Here is a 20,396-nt window from a genome sequence, read left to right on the forward strand (position 1 = left end):
ATGGGTGTATGCGTGGTGTGTGTGGGTGTATGTGTGCATGTATGCGGGGAGGGGGGTGCTGTGACAGGAGGTAGGCGAGAGCTGTGACAGGGGGGTGGAGGTGCTATGTGTGTAGGGGTGGTGGGGGGGTTAGGTGCTTGCTGGGGTGGTGGAGCCATCTACAGTGACAGGGAAGGAATTCCCTGTCACCGGTAGCCCCCGCCATAGTTTTCGTGGCAGTGCTACTGCTGCGGAAACCATGGCGGTAGGCCGGCTCATTATTCCGCCAGCGGTCTGCTGTGGCCCGCTGGGCCGGAGATGTACAAATAACAAATGGAGGAGTGGGAAGCAAGAGGGAAGAAAGGGTAAAGGATAACTTCCATGGAGAAAGGTGGGGCTACATGATGTGAAATAAGGGGGGAGCTGTAGAGTGATTGAAGAGAAGAGAATGTTGTAGGGAATTGGAGGTGAGAGAGTGCAGGTGAGAGCACAGTGATGAAGGAGTACTGCAGGCTCTTGCAGGAGGAGGAGGAGGCATGCAAAGTAAAATCTTTAGAAGGTGAAGGTCCCAGAAAAGTGAGAGCTACAAAAAATGATAGAGATAGAGGGGAGGTGGAGGGTTGCAGGGAGTGCTAAAGTGGCAAGAAAACTGCAGGGAGAGAAAGAGAGAAGGGTAAACAGCAGAAGAAAAGGAACGGGGACAGAAAAAGAGAACAACTGGGGTGTAAATGAGACCTACTAAGGAGAGGCGAAGGGGAAAGGTATGTGGCAAGAGAGGTGGAAGACAAGGACGAGGCACTGGATTTGTGTAGGAAAGAGCAGTGGTGCCTGCCAATAAACGGGGGTGGCGGGGCAGAGAGGAGTAAAACAAAAATATTAAAATAAAAAATAAAAAACACTTACCTGCTCCAAATGGAGCAGGTTTGTCTCCTCTGTCTCTGTCCGGAAGCACACAGTCTCCCAGACGCCCTCAGCCAATCACAACGCTGCTGTCACCAGCATGACAACAACGTTGTGATTGGTGTGAGCGGCCTGCTTTGGTGCTCACACAGAGAGTGGGAGCCTGTGCACATTCTCCTCCCAGCTGTGCGATACAGCAAGGAGGAGAAATGCAAAGTCGGCTGTGTTGGTCCGGCCAAACAAACATGCACACTTATGGCGCACTCACCACTCCTCCTCTAGCCCCGGCCCGCCTTAACCTGGCTCAGCTAAAAATCAAATAATAATAACGCTCTGTTATTATCGTTTTATTTTTCCTTCTGCTGCAAGCAGTGGGGCGACTGTCCTCCGCTTTACCGGAGGAGCCGCCGCTGGGAAAGAAAGTCACACAGTAACTTGCCCACTGTAGAATGCCCTTCCTGACCAGAGTGGACTGAACTGTGGGTGCTTTTGACTGCATTGCTTCATCATGAGCAGTTCGCACGATTGCTAATGTGATGCAATGATGAACATCAATAGACCAGACATCATGGAGTGCAGCCGGCAAGTTCTCAATGAAGCATATCGTGCCTCACATACATGTTAAGTTTCATTATGAAGTACACCCGCTGAGAACGTCTGCACTGGTAGGTGATTATATGAGGGTAATTACCATGAAGCGTTCAACTGGTAAAAGAAAGCCAAGAGCTGAGTATTAAATGCTCCAGAGCAGATGTGATTGGCAGCTAGGTGGGGTGTGTGCATGGCACGAGATTTCTGTGGAATTCTGGGAGTGGCAGGCACATAAGGGTGTGTTTATTTTCGTCCTGTTCTGTAGGCATGTATGGACCATGTGAAGCCTTCACCTGGCAACCATGACATTTTAGACTTTAATCTAATAAGGTGCATATCATGGCACTAACATTATCTATTTAATGTGCCACCTCCACACTTTGAATAGGGAATGTTTAGCCTGACATTGTGTTTAACGGGTTTCCTATGGCAAGCGACCTGTCTGACTGAAATTTTTTAATGACCTTTATATTTATATAGCACATTTCACAAAAATATCTACCAATACACTTGGGCTAATGTTAATCATTTTTATGATGGTTAAAGGTTATCTTGTCTTTTACGTGTGATTTTAGATTTTATGTTTACACTACAGACTGGTTTCTCTTTTGTGGAGAACAATATCTTAGCACTAGATCAGGCATCCTTAAGGCTTATTTTGTAAAAGAATGAGTGTTAGAGCCCTACGTTTTGCTCAAAAGCCCACGACCAACGCTTTCGAAGGTCGGAAGCCCAAGAACCACGGCTGCTTGATCCCACCTCATTCGCCTCTTTACCTCACTCTTGAATATTCTTTTTCACCACTGGTTTCTTCCTTTATATTCGTTTTTTCTTTGTTTTCTTCCTCCTTCTCCCCCCTTTTGTGTTTTTCTCTCCCTTGCTCGAGGGAAAATAAGTGCTGGTCCTAAATAATGAGTGCCAATTGGGCCCATCTGCAACCACTGGCTCAAATTAAGCACTTACCACTCTGCTGGAATGTCCGACCTTTCCCTGCGGCATCTGTACTGGAAGTTTGGCCACTCCGAGCACTGGAGAGAGAGGACAGGGTACATGAATCTTCACCACTAATGTTCTTGCTAAAATTGCATTCCTCTTTATTCCTACAAAATGGTTCCTGACAAATTAGCTAAATCACAAAAGCAGCAGAGTACAGCGAATGGGGAATAACTGTCGTCACTGGGCCCTCTGTTGCTTGTTAGCATCATTAGCCATTTTAAGCCGAGATTATGCTGCAAATAGTTATATGCTACTTCCAACCTAGTATCCATTTACTGATTGGCTATTAAGTGTGAATGGGGTAGGAGCAAGGACTGAACAAAGGTGATCAGAATGACACAGATGTGGGGACCTGGTACCAGTTGGTGAACAATGGAAGGTAATTGTGGACACTGAGAGTGGCCTGGAGGGGCAGGGGAGTGTTGTGAAATTGAGGTCAGCTGGTGAGGAGTTGAGGGTAGGTATGGGATTTGAAGGTGTTTAGTGAAGAACACCGGATTAGTTATTTGGGGAGGGTTCTTAGTTTGATTGGTCAATAGCATTGGACAGATCTGAATTGTAAGAGCAAGTTACCAGGACAAAGGGCGAGTTCAAGGATATGAAGTAAGGTGATCTGGCATACAGAGTACGACCCTGTAGATAAAAAAATATTATGTCCCTCATGGAAAGTTGGGACCAGGCAAGAAACTGACAATTAGTGTTAGTCTATGCAGTTACTATTGTGTAAAATTGTCAACTTGGAGACTTGGGATATTGTCTTGAGTACTTATGAAGTGACACCTATCAGATGCTTAAAATTGAACAACGGAAGAAATAGTATTATTTGCTCAGCAAAGCAGCAACAACTACCTGAGCCTGTGTTGGGATTAAGGGGCTGCCATATCACCTTGGTTGGCCTTGTGTTACACTCTCTTCTTTGAGGTGAGGCTCAGCTGGAATTGGAGAGAGACACTGTCCCCTGGCAATTGTCCTTGTGGGGACCTGGGAGTCTGTGCTGTCTCTCTCAGCATCACTTTAGGATGTGCAAGGTCAGAGCACTCTGCTTCTCTCCCTCGTTACCTCGACTGCCATGGGGCTCGCGTAGCCGCCATATTGCCTTGGGCAGCTCCGCATTACAAATTATATTGGTCACACTGTTTTCCTCAGGGCCCGGCAAGACATGGCCTGAGGCACCGTCCCCTGGCTTCCAATAGTTAAACGCAGACCATTAGGGCTATCTAAACCAGGTGTTCCAGCAAAGGGCCAAATCAAGTACCTTACCCTATGGGCCTGTTAAAACCATATTAGGACCTGGACCAGAAATAATGCTCACCTGCTTCCTGCTCTTCTGTCACTATGTAGAGCATTCTTTCAAGTTTCAAGCCATAGAGCGCTGGTAAGAACTCCAGCGACCTTTATAAAATCTTGCCTTATTTGTTCTGTTTCTCCGATTACAACCCATAGAGCTCACTTCTCCTATTACCGTACCTTGATGTCATTGTTTTTTATGTTTTATTTCAATGGCAAAGTATATATTCTTAAACTTATAATTGCCTTTTTAAGCCCTTCATGTGATGTCTTCTAATAATTACGTATCTGGGCTCTATGTTATTTCCAGAATGTGCAATTGTTGGATTTTGATGTGACTCGATCTAAATAGCCCTGTGCTAAGAAATTTGGTCGAAACAAAAGGAAGCTCTAGCTTCTTGTTTTATGCCTGCACTGTGATGATGTATTTATTTTGACTGTCATACCGATAAGTGTAAATACACCATCTCCACATCCATTTTATTTACATAGTTATTATTAAACCGTACTCGTATCATTGGGTTAGATTTTGAACCCAGTAATAGATTTTACCATTTTTTTGACGAGTTCAAACTAACAAATGTTAGCAAACCGTTTAGGAAAAATATTATAGGGGTCATTATGACCCTGGAGGCCGGCGGAACACTGGCGGTAACACCGCCAACAGGCTGGCGGTGTTCCGCCAGTGTATTATGACCGTGGCGCATTGGCCATGGCTATACCGCTGGCCCCTCCACTATAGCTCCAGGCTTCTGCCAGGCGGTCATAATCCCCAGGGCAGAGCTGCAAGCAGTGCTGCCCTAGGGATTATGAGTCTCCAACCGCCAGCCTGTCCATGGAGGTAAACACTGCCATGGAAAGGCTGGTGGTAAGGGGGACTTGGGGTGCCCCTGGGGGCCCCTGCACTGCCCATGCACTTGGCATGGGAAGCACAGGGGCCCCCAGGCACAGCCCCATCGTGCATTTCACTGCCCGAATTTCAGGCAGTGAAATGTGCGACAGGTGCTGCTGCACCCTCTTCACATTAACATTGCCGCCGGCTCTATTATGAACCGGCTTCAATGTTGATGTGACTTTTCCGCTGGCCAAGCGGGAATGTCAAAATAGGGTGCCACGCATACCGCCAGCGGCTTCGGCTGTCTTTTTTCAAGGCCGCCAAAATCGTAATGAGGGCCTAGATCTTCCATCAACTATACCTCCCGAAATCACAAATTCCAGTCTCATCCCCCTACTCCAATCGTGCAGGTATGTCGAACTCTAAACTACACATACACAAAGTCTTGGTGAATAATCCTGAACTTCTCATTGCTGATAGATATTTCAAACACCTTTAATACTCTTGTTTGGTTAGATATAATTAAAACCTTACAAAATATCTCTAAATCCAGTATCCTACATAGCACAAAATGTAGTATCTCAGAGCAAATTCAGAAATAGTCAGACCTAACTCTCAGTTTGTATGACAGTAGCAATGTTATAACACAATGTAATAACCAAAACCTTTGACTATTTGAATCTCCCTTTCATTCTCTGAAAATGTATCTTTAAAGTTGCTTGATGTCAGTATGCCCTTTCTCAGATGGAGCCACCAAGCAGGACACACCTTGCCCTAGCACTAACCTGCTACATGACAAACTCTGATACCTCACTTATCCCACATTCTACGTCTAGGTCTAATTCCTATACCCCAAATGAACCTTTATTGGCCATAAACTCACCTGCTCAACGTTGGTTTAACAGATGTTCCACTTTCAGACATTTTGATAGGCACATGATCCGTTTTGCTCATGATTAATACAACAGATATCCCTCCTATAGACACACCACTATACACAGTTTTGACTCTCACCACCAGTTATGCCACGTGACTGCAACTGCTAAGAACCAAACAACAACAAAATAACAATATTCACACCTGCTGACTCCTCATTTGACATGAACTCAGTTTTGTCCAACCTTTACACCCAAGATAGATTTCTCCTGAACTTCAGCTCCCACCTGTATACTTCTCGAAATACAAATATACCTTGTTTGGGCATGCACCTCCTTGTCATACACAGATGCATTTGACACACCTCCCCTTGAATCCAACTCCCAGTTGCCAGATCCCCTAATATTAGATATATCTGGCTTGGACACACACCCACACATATCAAACACACATTTATCAACCAGACCTCCTCTGACCTCAAAATTCCAACTAGCTATTCCCCTCAATACAGATGTACCTCATTTCGATACTTGCACCTACATGTCTAACACCAATACCTCTCCCCAGGATTTCAAATCCCTGCTACTTAATACTTTGAAACACTTGTGTTACCCTGAATAATGCATGACTAATCCTATACATATATATTTCAAATGAACACTGGCTCCTGTTTCTCTTACACAGCTACTGCAGACACACTACCCCTGGATTTCAAAACCCAGTTGCATAACCCTTTCAATTCCTCTCACTACTATAAGGAAACTGAATGACAAACCTGAAAATGCCTAGTAACTGCAGACACTCAAACTCCCAAGTTCAGTCAATGCTCCTGGTAGATACCACCTTCTCCGCATCTAAAATACCACCTGGCTTAAGGTATAAGTCCTCCATTAATACAACAACTGCTGACTTTAAATTTGATCTCAAACATATTAGAGTTTCCTTGTTCACGTTTTAGCATTTTAAACCCATCCCATTACACTCAGATCCATTTTCTGCTACTTCGAAGAAAACAGACACATATATCAAACTGCCCTCCACAACCTTCTTTTCCCATCCCACAAAAATAACACTTAACTATCCCCAGGTATCTGTCACAGATGCAAATGTACATTTTACATCTAGAGCAAAGGTTTTTACTGCTTAACTGCATTTCCCGTCCACTGCAGTACCCGCAGAGTGTGTTGGACATGAATGGTTAATTCACCACAGTGCTAAAGTAAATGAGGGAAGAGCTCCTCTTTCACCCTGGGATTATTTTACTTGATCAGTGTGTCATCCAGTGCACCAAGCATGCTGATGTTACAGTGGTTTCACTATGATCAGTGCTCGGGGATATAGCTCAGCCCCTTAGCAGTAATTCAAGCTACAGGGGCAATGTTCCCCTTTCCGGTAGTACTTCTCTCTAGTGGATCTCTAATTGTAGATCCCCCCCAGCAGGGTGACCTCCCCCTCAGCAGGAATACACTAAATAGACATCAGAAATAATGATTGTGGGTTAACAACCTCAATGGGCATTCCCACATAAAGTTCAAATTTGAGTCTTTCTGGTCTCCTAGGAGCAAGTGGAGTGTCTACTGGAATACCATTTTTATTTGGAGAAGTGTGGAAATGCTGAGCTCCAAAAAGATTCAGAACTTTGCCTCACAGAAGTATGATGAAAATGAGTGATTTTAGCCCATGTTTATGGTTTGCAGAGCATTGTCCACTGTCTAGGAGGGATCACATATTCGAGGGGATGTGTTGTTTCCGAGGAGCTGTGAAGCTACAAAGTGAGAGCCTGTGTCGTCGTCGAGACTGCCATCAATGAGAGATCTGAGGGTCAAGTGAGGAAAGCTTTGCAAAGGTTTCCAATTTGGGCTGCTAGGTCAATGCAGAGCCTTTGTGTCAGGAGAACCTTTGTAGCAGAGGCAATGAGTCAGTTCTGCTTGGAATTGTGCCAAGCAGCAGAGGAGATGCGTCAGTTCTGCAGGACCCACAGATGGGTTGGTAGAGCACCTTTAGGCCCACGTTTAAGTGACCAGGACTGGCGTGGCATCACTTGGCAGGATCGGACCCATAGCTGGCGGAGACCAGGAGCGGGGTTCAAGGTTGTAGGAACCTTTTTCCCTGAGGCTCTAGTCATGAGGCCAGCTAACTAGCCCTTCGAGTCACTTTGGAGTTCTGGGTTAAACAGATGCAGATGCAGGTTCAGTTCTTCTAACCCAGGCAAGAGGGCAGCAGGTCAGCACAGCAGTGCAGCAGTCCTTGGCAGAATATCTATGGGTCCAGAAGTGTACTGAAGAGTTGGAGATCCAATATTTATATCTGGTGCCCTCCCTCTGGAAAGTAGGAGAAGCTTCTAGAGGTTTCCCTTTAAAGTCCCCAGGCATACTGCCTTCCCTATCCTTGTTCCAGACTAACTACAGGGGGTATGAGACAGGACACAACATGTTCAAGTGTAAGTAGGGGTGTGCCCAGCTCTGCCCTCCCATACTGCCAGTGATGGGCCATCTAGGCACACCTAAGGTGTATATTAGATTTGGCAATCTAGGAGGAATACACAAATCCCAACTACCAGCTACACCCAGTCATGTGACCCAGGTACAGGCTACAGGCACTAAATGGCCAAGGCCAGAAAATGCCAACTTTCTAAAAGTAGCATGGACTGGTTACCTGTTCTCATACAGAAAGATTAACTTTTTAAATGAAATAAAGTAACTCCAATGTTATCATATGGGAGAGGTAGGCCTTGCAGTAGTGAAAAACGAATTACGTTTTTCATTACCAGAAAATGTAAAACTTAAAATGACATGTTCTTCTTTTTAAATACACTGCACTCTGCCCACTGGGCTGTCCATAGCCTCCCCCAGGGGTGACATATATGTATTGAAACAGAAGATTTGGGCCTAGCAGAAGGTTTATTGTGCCAGGTGGAACTGGCAGTTTAAAACTACATACAGGTTGCAGTGGCAAGCCCAATACATGTGTGAAAAGGTTACTTAAGAGGGTGATACAATCACGCTGCAGGCCAACTAGTAGCATTTAATTTACAAGCCCTAGGTACATGCAGGACCACTTAACTAGGGACTTATAAGTAAATCAAACATGCTAATTGGGTGTAAGCCAAAGTTACTGTGTGTTAAGGAGTGAGCATATGCAGTTTAGCACTAGTTAGCATTGGTAAAGTGCTCAGAGACCTACGGCCAGCAAAAACGGGATCATTAAATAATGGAGGAGGAAGGCAAATATTAAGAGGAAGGCCACCCTAAGGTTGACTGGCCTAATATTAACCATCGAAAATCTCTCCATTTGCTTGCAAATGTTTCTAGTGTACAAATAAGAACACATTTTTAAAAATGCTCTCTGATTCACATTATATTATAGGTAACCCCAAATTCAGAGTTGTATATTTGGCCATTATTTCTAAAGTAGACCTGGGTGGAGTTCTTCTACATGGAACTCAGCGAAGTGCCTAAAAAACTGCGCCACACTACGTAGATTTCTGCAAGCGGCAGAGTTTGGGTAAGTTGTGCTGTTCGCACTGATTTTCAGCACAACAGTTTCTCGCGCTGGAAAATCAGTGGAAAATGCATCATGCGCTAACATCTTTCTGCCGCTTGAGTAGATTTCCTGCTTGAGCAGCAGCTTCCTCAACATGAGCAGCAGCATTCTCATCGCGAGCGGTCACGGCCTACCCCGACCGATCACGTTCAGAAATCTTGCTCGCCAGCTTAGTGATTTCTCTTGCTCGCCAACTTAACATTGGTGTACACAAGCGGGAGAAAAAGCTCTGCTCTGAATCTCTTCGCTGAGTTTTTCAGAACTCCACACTCCACGCAGAGGGGGGAAATCTCCTCAAACTCCACAGGTGGAGCAGAATTCTTCACCCACGCCTTTTCTAAACTCAATAACTGAGACACATTTCCCTCAAACGATATCTTTATAAGTAGTATCTCAGTTGTTGGATCTGAGTATCTCATATTTTTGGGCAATCGACAACCACTATATATCGTTGTAACCAAAAGTGTTGGTCAGGTGTACTACTATGTGACTTTTGTAAATTGGTCACTGGTGCAAAAATGTGCAGATGAAATTGTCATCTATTGCTATTTTTCCTACTTTTTCATTTTAATTACTTTTTAATTCAATGATGAGTTTCTTTTGGAAAAACAATCAGCAGTCTACATAAATGAGCCCTTGCTGTATTCAGAATTGTGTCTTTTTTTCAGAAGAGTATGGGTTTCTGAGTTAATGAAATGAAGGTGGGTGACACTTTCTTTTGTAATCAAATCTCCTTTGGTTTATTCAAGATATAAAATCCATGAAACACACCAACCAACAGATGTCTTCTCTCTTGCTCTTTTCCTCTCAACTGCCAATCTCCTTAGTTACCGTCACCAGGTTCTAGTGACGTACATTCTCCATAAAGATTCTATATACAGAATACCACACATCTCCCTCCCTTCGTAAACAAGAGAAGAAATGTAAGTTAACAACAGTCAAGGGGATGGGATCTAAGTAAAGATAACAACATATAACATGAGAACACCTAAAATAAAGAGACATAAATACTAAACAAAGTCATCTAAAATTTTAGGGCGTTTGATAACTCTTGAAGACTTCCTTGGTAAAAATTGAATGCCAACATTACCATGTTTTCTCTCTACACTATCAACCTCAGAATTATTTTCACCACAAGCAGTTTTCACTTTGACTACTCTCCCAATATTTCAGACTTTGTGATCTTCAGTTCTTACAGCATTTCCCAGAACTTTCATAACTTTGAGAGGCATAGAAAATTTTGAATGCTCTTTTGAAAGGCCAAAGCGAGGATTCTTTATCCTGACAAAATCACCTACTCAAATCTCTACTTTCTTCACTGCTTTCCGCTTATCAAATCTGATCTTTCTTTCAGAAACCTTCTTGAGTTCTTTCAAACACTTCTGCTTATCATTACATAAAGTTTCAGATTTTGAACCAACCTTGTCATTTACCCATGAGGGACACACCAACGTGTTAGGTTTTCTCCTTCTGAATAACTCAAAAGGTGAAAAGCCCGTAACAGAATGAGGAGTCAACCGATAGATTCTGATCTTACGTGACACTTCCTCCTTCCAACATTTATTACTAGCTAACGCCATTTGGATAGTTTCTTTTAATACTCTATTTAGCCTCTCCACCATACCATTGGTCTCAGGATGGTAAAGAGAAGTTTTCTTATGTACAATGCCTCTTTCACCCAAGAAGCTTTCCATGTCCTGTGAGACCAATTGTACACCATTATCTGTGAGTATAGAGGAAGGAAACCCTTCTCTGTCAAAAATATCATTGAGAAAACGTATTACATCACGTGTTTCCACGGAAGTAGTGATTTTAAATTCAGGCCACGTTGAATACATATCCAATAACACGATTACATATTTATCAGATCCGGAGTGTCTAATCGGACCCAAAATGTCTAATGAAATTTCCTGCCAAGGTTCTTTCGGTAGCTCCCTCACTTTCATGGGCTGGATTCTACAAGTTAGAGTCTTGTCAGCCGGTGGGTGACACTTTCTTTTGTAATCAAATCTCCTTTGGTTTATTCAAGATATAAAATCCATGAAACACCCCAGCCAACAGATGTCTTCTCTCTTGCTCTTTTCCTCTCAACTGCCAATCTCCTTAGTTACCGTCACCAGGTTCTAGTGACGTACATTCTCCATAATGATTCTATATACAGAATACCACAGTTAACTAATGGGTTTCACACCACTAACTGTAAACACAGCAAACCTTTTGTTGATGTCTGCTTTTGAAAATGTACTTTGTTACATAGCATTTATTTTATTACCATTTTTCCAACCCCCGTCCTGAATGTTGCTATATTTTGACTATTGTCTGGGATCCTTCTAGAGCAACGGTACTCAAAGTACGGCCCGCGGGCCGCCAGCGGCCCCACGGACCTAGCTTGGCGGCCCGCGAGACGCACACCAAACGCCACATCATAATGGCAGCAGTATGTAAACATAGGAGGGCCGCGGGAGCATGCTCCCGCGGCCCTCCTCTATGTTTACATACGGCGGCCATTGTTTATGGCGTTGCCCTGACGATCCTGGAAGCCAAAGCCCCATAAAAGTCAGCGCTTGCAGCTAACTTTTATGGGGCTTTGGTCGTCTGCTTCCTGTCACCGGCTCCACGTCTGCTGCCCGCCTGCCTGCCTGCTGTTCCACATTTGTGGCATCTTTACAGTGCTTTGAGTCAGGTAAGGCTCTTTGGTTATTTATTTATTTGTTTTTAATGTAGTGTGTGTTACTGGGGTAGGCGTGAGAGCAGATTGCGCTGTGTGTGTGCGCTGTGTGTGTGTGTTACTGGGGTAGGGATGAGAGCAGATGGCGCTGTGTGTGTGCGCGCTGTGTGTGTTACTGGGGTAGGGGTGAGAGCAGATGGCGCTGTATGTGTGCGCGCTGTGTGTGTTACTGGGGTAGGGGTGAGAGCAGATGGCGCTGTGTGTGTGCGCTGTGTGTGTGTGTTACTGGGGTAGGGATGAGAGCAGATGGCGCTGTGTGTGTGCGCGCTGTGTGTGTTACTGGGGTAGGGGTGAGAGCAGATGGCGCTGTATGTGTGCGCGCTGTGTGTGTTACTGGGGTAGGGGTGAGAGCAGATGGCGCTGTGTGTGTGCGCGCTGTGTGTGTTACTGGGGTAGGGGTGAGAGCAGATGGCGCTGTATGTGTGCGCGCTGTGTGTGTTACTGGGGTAGGGATGAGAGCAGATGGCGCTGTGTGTGTGCGCGCTGTGTGTGTTACTGGGGTAGGCGTGAGAGCAGATTGCGCTGTGTGTGTGCGCTGTGTGTGTGTGTTACTGGGGTAGGGATGAGAGCAGATGGCGCTGTGTGTGTGCGCGCTGTGTGTGTTACTGGGGTAGGGGTGAGAGCAGATGGCGCTGTATGTGTGCGCGCTGTGTGTGTTACTGGGGTAGGGGTGAGAGCAGATGGTGCTGTGTGTGTGCGCGCTGTGTGTGTTACTGGGGTAGGGGTGAGAGCAGATGGTGCTGTGTGTGTGCGCGCTGTGTGTGTTACTGGGGTAGGGGTGAGAGCAGATGGCGCTGTATGTGTGCGCGCTGTGTGTGTTACTGGGGTAGGGATGAGAGCAGATGGCGCTGTGTGTGTGCGCGCTGTGTGTGTTACTGGGGTAGGCGTGAGAGCAGATTGCGCTGTGTGTGTGTGTTACTGGGGTAGGGATGAGAGCAGATGGCGCTGTGTGTGTGCGCGCTGTGTGTGTTACTGGGGTAGGGGTGAGAGCAGATGGCGCTGTATGTGTGCGCGCTGTGTGTGTTACTGGGGTAGGGGTGAGAGCAGATGGTGCTGTGTGTGTGCGCGCTGTGTGTGTTACTGGGGTAGGGGTGAGAGCAGATGGTGCTGTGTGTGTGCGCGCTGTGTGTGTTACTGGGGTAGGGGTGAGAGCAGATGGCGCTGTATGTGTGCGCGCTGTGTGTGTTACTGGGGTAGGGATGAGAGCAGATGGCGCTGTGTGTGTGCGCGCTGTGTGTGTTACTGGGGTAGGGGTGAGAGCAGATGGTGCTGTGTGTGTGCGCGCTGTGTGTGTTACTGGGGTAGGGGTGAGAGCAGATGGCGCTGTATGTGTGCGCGCTGTGTGTGTTACTGGGGTAGGGGTGAGAGCAGATGGCGCTGTATGTGTGCGCGCTGTGTGTGTTACTGGTGTAGGGGTGAGAGCAGATGGCGCTGTGTGTGTGCGCGCTGTGTGTGTTACTGGGGTAGGGGTGAGAGCAGATGGTGCTGTGTGTGTGCGCGCTGTGTGTGTTACTGGGGTAGGGGTGAGAGCAGATGGCGCTGTATGTGTGCGCGCTGTGTGTGTTACTGGGGTAGGGGTGAGAGCAGATGGCGCTGTATGTGTGCGCGCTGTGTGTGTTACTGGGGTAGGGGCATTGTTTTGAAAAAGGGGGTGGGGTGGTTGTTCCCCCTCTAAGCCCCGCCCCCTCTAAGCCCCGCCCCCCGCTGTCACTTCAGTGCGGCCCTCGGCCGCAAACCATACTGCAATTTTGGCCCCCGAGAAAAAGTTTGTGAGTACCCATGTTCTAGAGGAACCCGCAAATCTTTAACAACGTCACAATTCCCAATATGTAAGAAAAAAGAACACAAATGTGGCGTCAATACATTTTTGTGGAAAAAGGTTCTGAAGGTTGAAGCGCAAAGTGCTCAGCTTTGTCGATGGAAAGCCTTGGCAACTAACAGCTTGAAAAGCTCATCCACTGCGTGTACCTTTCAGGGACGAATAGACTGTTTAAATTCTTCAACTTACTGAAATGTTCCCTGAAATCTTAAATACTTAGCTAATTCCCTAATACCTGATTTCCCCTCTATCCTACCTGTTTTTTCACTCTAGTAAATAATTATAAACCAGGAAAGTCCTTTTATCTAATTACAGCTAAAGGTAGGCAGTTCTTTTGGACTATGAAACCTTATTCTGCATCCTGTCTCCTTTTAGTTTATTTAACATCTTGATGATCTGATTATGTAAGCACCTTCTTTACTCCCATTGTTGGAAAGTGGGTTATTGGTAGTGGTAGGAATGAACCTACCACTGGCAATAAGGCCACTAACCAAATCTAGGTTCAGTAAAGATCTAAATAATTTAGCCCCTTGCTCAACCCTTGGTAGCTGTAACCGGGCAGGCAGGGCTAACTTAGGAGACAAGAGTGTAACGCATTCAAAAACACCAATACAGTAAATAAGGGAGGCACAACAAACAATAAAAAACCCACATCACCAATTTATAACAATAGGTTATATTTGTATGAGTAAATAGACACCAAAACAACAAAAATCCATTGTAGGGAACCAGAGATGATATTTTTTTAACCCCTTCTGTGCCGAGGACGTAATGGTTACGTCCTGCGGCACGGTGCTGCTGGCCCACGACGTAACCGTTACGTCCTGGGCACCCAGCCCAGAGGGAGCACTAGTGCTCCCTCTGTGGGGTTCCCCCCCCACCCCCCAAAGTCAGGGATGGAAGGGGAAGCCCTTCCCCTTCCACCACTGAAAAAACCCACCCACCCCCCCGTGACGTCAGCACGCGAGCGCGCTCTGTTTGTCACAGGGCCTCCTCCCATCGCGCTGGAAGCTCAGCTTCCAGCGCGATGATCGGAAGAGAAATGCTTTGCATTTCTCTTCCGATCACGGGGAGGAGGCAGAGAGGCTTCAAAAGGAAGGAAATGTATTTCCTTCCCTTTGAAGTCTCTCTCTGCGTTTTGGCAGCCAGATTGTAAAGCAATCCGGCTGTCAAAACGCCCACTAGACACCAGGGATGTCTTTTTTATGATTGAAACTGACAAAAGGGAGCGACCCCTTGGGCAAGGGTCGCTCCCAGGGGGGGCATTTTTTTTTAAGGCCTTTTCTGACCCCCCTGGGGCAGATCGGCCTATTATTAGGCCGATCTGCCCCCGGGGGGGGCAGAAACCTCTAGGCACCAGGGATACATTTTTTTTTTTGTTTGCAAGGGTCGCTCCCCTAGGGGGCAAATTATATTATATTTAAATTATATTTAGAAACCACTAGGCACCAGGGATTTTTGTTGTTGTGTTTTACAGATGGGGAGCGTCCCCTTAGGAAAGGGTAAATTGTATTTAGGCCCCGCTTTGGGGGCAGATCGGCCGATTTTAGGCCAAACCACTAGGCACCAGGGATCTTTTTTTTGCGCCGTCACGCAAGGGGAGCGACCTTTTAGGCAAGGGTCGCTACCCAGGGGGGGACGTGGGGGGGGAATTTATTTTAGGACATTTCTGCCCCCTCTGGGGGCAGATCGGCCTATTGGTATTAGGCCGATCTGCCCCCAGGGGGGGCAGAAACCACTAGGCACCGGGGATTTTTTTGGGGGCGCCAATGTCACGCAGGGGGAGCGACCCCTTAGGCAAGGGTCGCTCCCGGGGGGGGGTTGGGGGGTTTGCGGGGGGGGGGGGGTGGGGGACACCTTTATTTTAGGCCATTTCTGCCCCTCCCCGGGGCCGGCTGAGCTAGAGGCCAAAATCCACAGGTAGGCACTGTTTTCTATGAAAAAATGTGATGTGTCCACGTTGTGTTTTGGGCCATTTCCTGTCGCGGGCGCTAGGCCTACCCACACAAGTGAGGTATCATTTTTATCGGGAGACTTGGGGGAACGCTAGGAGGAAGGAAATTTGTGGCTCCTGTTAGATTCCAGAACTTTCTGTCACCGAAATGTGAGGAAAACGTGTTTTTTTAGCCAAATTTTGAGGTTTGCAAAGGAGTCTGGGTAACAGAACCTGGTCAGAGCCCCACAAGTCACCCCATCTTGGATTCCCCTAGGTCTCTAGTTTTCAAAAATGCACAGGTTTGGTAGGTTTCCCTAGGTGCCGGCTGAGCTAGAGGCCAAAATCTACAGGTAGGCACTTTGCAAAAAACAGCTCTGTTTTCTGTGATGTGTCCACGTTGCGTTTTGGGGCATATCCTGTCGCGGGCGCTAGGCCTACCCACACAAGTGAGGTACCATTTTTATCGGGAGACTTGGGGGAACGCTGGGTGGAAGGAAATTTGTGGCTCCTCTCAGATTCCAGAACTTTCTGTCACCGAAATGTGAGGAAAATGTGTTTTTTTAGCCAACTTTTGAGGTTTGCAAAGGATTCTGGGTAACAGTACCTGGTCAGAGCCCCACAAGTCACCCCATCTTGGATTCCCCTAGGACTCTAGTTTTCAAAAATGCACAGGTTTGGTAGGTTTCCCTCAGTGCCGGCTGAGCTAGAGGCCAAAACCTACAGGTAGGCACTTTGCAAAAAACAGCTCTGTTTTCTGTTATGTGTCCACGTTGTGTTTTGGGGCATATCCTTTTTGCGGGCGCTAGGCCTACCCACACAAGTGAGATACCATTTTTATCGGGAGACTTGGGGGAATGCTGGGTGGAAGGACATTTGTGGCTCCTCTCAGATTCCAGAACTTCCTGTCACCGAAATGTGAGGAAAATATGTTTTTTTAGCCAAATTTTGAGGTTTGCAAAGGATTCTGGGTAACAGAACCTGGTCAGAGCCCCACAAGTCACCCTATCTTGGATTCCCCTAGGTCTCTAGTTTTCAAAAATGCACAGGTTTGGTAGGTTTCCCTAGGTGCCGGCTGAGCTAGACGCCAAAATCTACAGGTAGGCACTTTGCAAAAAACAGCTCTGTTTTCTGTCAAAAAATGGGATGTGCCCACTTTGTGTTTTGGGACATTTCCTGTCGCGGGCGCTAGGACTACCCACACAAGTGAGGTATCATTTTTATCGGGAGACTTGGGGGAACGCTGGGTGGAAGGAAATTTGTGGCTCCTCTCAGATTCCAGAAATTTCTGTCACCGAAATGTGAGGAAAATGTGTTTTTTTTAGCCAAATTTTGAGGTTTGCAAAGGATTCTGGGTAACAGAACCTGGTCAGAGCCCCACAAGTCACCCCATCTTGGATTCCCCTAGGTCTCTAGTTTTCATAAATGCACAGGTTTGGTAGGTTTCCCTAGGTGCCGGCTGAGCTAGAGGCCAAAATCTACAGGTAGGCATTTTGCAAAAAACAGCTCTGTTTTCTGTGATGTGCCCACTTTGTGTTTTGGGACATTTCCTGTCGCGGGCGCTAGGACTACCCACACAAGTGAGGTATCATTTTTATCGGGAGACTTGGGGGAACGCTGGGTGGAAGGAAATTTGTGGCTCCTCTCAGATTCCAGAAATTTCTGTCACCGAAATGTGAGGAAAATGTGTTTTTTTTAGCCAAATTTTGAGGTTTGCAAAGGATTCTGGGTAACAGAACCTGGTCAGAGCCCCACAAGTCACCCCATCTTGGATTCCCCTAGGTCTCTAGTTTTCATAAATGCACAGGTTTGGTAGGTTTCCCTAGGTGCCGGCTGAGCTAGAGGCCAAAATCTACAGGTAGGCATTTTGCAAAAAACAGCTCTGTTTTCTGTGATGTGTCCACGTTGTGTTTTGGGGCATATCCTGTCGCGGGCGCTAGGTCTACCCACACAAGTGAGGTATCATTTTTATCAGGAGACTAGGGGGTACATAGAATAGCAAAACAAGTGTTATTGCCCCTTGTCTTTCTCTACATTTTTCCCTTCCAAGTGTAAGACAGTGTGTAAAAAAGACGTCTATTTGAGAAATGCCCTGTAATTCACATGCTAGTATGGGCACTCCGGAATTCAGAGATGTGCAAATAACCACTGCTTCTCAAAACACCTTATCTTGTGCCCATTTTGGAAATACAAAGGTTTTCTTGATAGCTATTTTTTACTCTTTATATTTCAGCAAATTAATTGCTGTATACCCGGTATAGAATGAAAACCCACTGCAGGGTGCAGGTCATTTATTGGCTCTGGGTACCTAGAGTTCTTTACAACCCTACAAGCCCTATATATCCCCGCAACCAGAAGAGTCCAGCAGACGTAACGGTATATTGCTTTCGAAACTCTGACATTGCAGGAAAAAGTTACAGAGTAAAACGCAGAGAAAAATGTATGTTTTTTTCACCTCAATTTCAATATTTTTCTTTTTCAGTTGTTATTTTCTGTAGGAAACCCTTGTAGGATCTACACAAATTACCCCTTGCTGAATTCAGAATTTTGTCTACTTTTCAGAAATGTTGCGGTTTCTGGGATCCAGCGTTGGTTTCATGCCCATTTCTGTCACTGACTGGAAGGAGGCTGAAAGCACAAAAAATCGTAAAAAGGGGGTATGTCCCAGTAAAATGCCAAAATTGTGTTGAAAAATTGGGTTTTCTCATTCAAGTCTGCCTGTTCCTGAAAGCTGGGAAGCTGGTGATTTTAGCACCGCAAACCCTTTGTTGATGCCCTTTTCAGGGAAAAAACCACAAGCCTTCTTCTGCAGCCCCTTTTCCCATTGTTTTGAAAAAAACAAAATTTTCACTGTATTTTGGCTAATTTCTTGGCCTCCTTCTGGGGAACCCACAAAGTCTGGGTACCTCTAGAATCCCTAGGATGTTGGAAAAAAAGGACGCAAATTTGGCTTGGCTAGCTTATGTGGACAAAAAGTTATGAGGGCCTAAGCGCGAACTGCCCCAAATAGCCAAAAAAAGGCTTGGCACAGGAGGGGGAAAAGGCCTGGCAGCGAAGGGGTTAAAGAATAAACACTTTCTAGTGATTAGAACCACGAAGTTCCAACTTTACCAAAATTCTCCAAACTCCAGGAGGTGTTTCCTGAAGTCCTCTTTGCAGGTACAAATGGTTCAAAACACAAATCCAAGGGCCTGGAATCTCATGGTTGGTCCTTGGAACTGGAGATATGATTTTTTTTAAAGAATAGATACTACCTAGTGCTTAGAAACACAAAGCACCAATGTTACCAAAATTCTCCAAACTCTCCTTGCAGGCCCAAAGGGTCCAAAACACAAATCCAATGGTCTGGAATCTGCTGGATGGTCCTTGGAAAGTTGGACCACATTTCCTACAATCCTTAAACGTCCACTGGATGCACTCCAGGCTGGGGACTCTTGCTGTGGATGATGCTCTGTTAACCTGTAGCTGCAGGGAGTCCACTCCTGAGTCCTTCTTGAAGCAAGGCACAGTCTCCAGGGCTATTGTACCAGATTGTGCAGCAGGTGCAGTTCACTCAGATGTGCAGGCCAAGGGTGCAGATCCAGATTCCAACGGGCAATCCTTCCTCCTATTGTAGTTTGAAAGCAGATCTGAGAGGCTACGCGCCTCTCACATATTTATTCCCAACTCCTAGGCATGAAGGAGGGGGTCACCCACAATAGAATGCGTGGCAACCTCCTCCAAAGTGTGACATATTCCTGTCCCAGAAAGCATCATTCTTCCAAAATCCATGAGATTTCAGCAGAGCAGTAAGAGCTGACTAAACCATCCCCCAGTGTGGCTCATTTCCATAGCTCTCCTCCTCCTAACGTCTGCAGATTCCTTTCTTAAGCCTGGTATCTGGCTGATGGTTCCAGAAGTTGGGGGTTAGGTGATCTGGCATCCGCTCCTGTCCTGCTCCCCTTTGAGGCTGTATGTTTTATTACCCATCCCCCTACTCTGTCATTCCTGTGTAACCCCAGAGATTCCCTTCACCAGATGGGCTCTCCCCTGTACAGCCACTTATCATTAATCAAGCAGCTCTGCTAATCCTGTTAGCACTGATCAATCAAAGGAGACCTTCAGAAGGCTGGATTTTGGCTTACAGAAAGAAAAGCCTTATAACGTATTTTCTGTACAAGTTGTGATAAATATACCAATGTCAAATTGCTAGATTTATCTAAACAAATCTTGTAAGTCTTTGAATGACTGTTCTGCACTTTTCCTCACTATAATTACAATGAAATACAATATTGCAATGATAGCCTATGAAGGCCAATATCTACAATGGGGGAAAATTAAATGATAATTTTCCCCTCTGCAGGGTTTATAAAACATCTTTTATAAGGCCACATGCTTATAGTTACATGACCCCCACCCCTGGGGTACCTAATGAGTGGAGATAAGGTAGCTCATCACATTTAAAGTGCCCATAGCACCAAATTCGATTTCCATTTAAATGCAGTCTGCAGAGTCAGGCTGCATTAAAAAAATGACAGAAAGCCTCCAGCAGTGCCCACACGCAAAGGGCAGCAATTCTGCTGGGCCTCTACTTCCATGCCCTATTATGTACTAGGGTTGTATAGGTAGTTGGCACCCCCTTGCTATATTATTTACTAGGAACTTATAAGGGCTGTCATGCAAATGGTAGGAATTAAACTTTTTAAGACAGGCTGCAAGGCAGGCCTGCATTTAAAACTACAGAAAGCACACAGCTCACATGCAAGTGCAGAAATTAAAATGGGCATCTAATCTCCATGTCCTATTATATAATAGGGGCTTATAGGCAGATTGTACACCCTTGTCCTATTATGTACTAGGGACTTACAGGGTCTGTTATGCCAATTGGAAGGGTACCCTAATACCTAGCGTACTTTACTACATGTGTGTG

The 20,396-nt window shown here is 45.9% G+C and overlaps 1 protein-coding gene across 15 annotated transcripts in view; it reads left to right on the plus strand.

The window, feature by feature from the left end:
* Positions 1-20,396, plus strand: part of LINGO1 (leucine rich repeat and Ig domain containing 1) — a 3,157,620-nt gene that overhangs the window by 1,063,847 nt on the left and 2,073,377 nt on the right. The window lies entirely within an intron of this gene.

The sequence above is a fragment of the Pleurodeles waltl genome, chromosome 3_1 (genome assembly GCF_031143425.1).
Source record: "Pleurodeles waltl isolate 20211129_DDA chromosome 3_1, aPleWal1.hap1.20221129, whole genome shotgun sequence".
NCBI lineage: Eukaryota > Metazoa > Chordata > Amphibia > Caudata > Salamandridae > Pleurodeles > Pleurodeles waltl.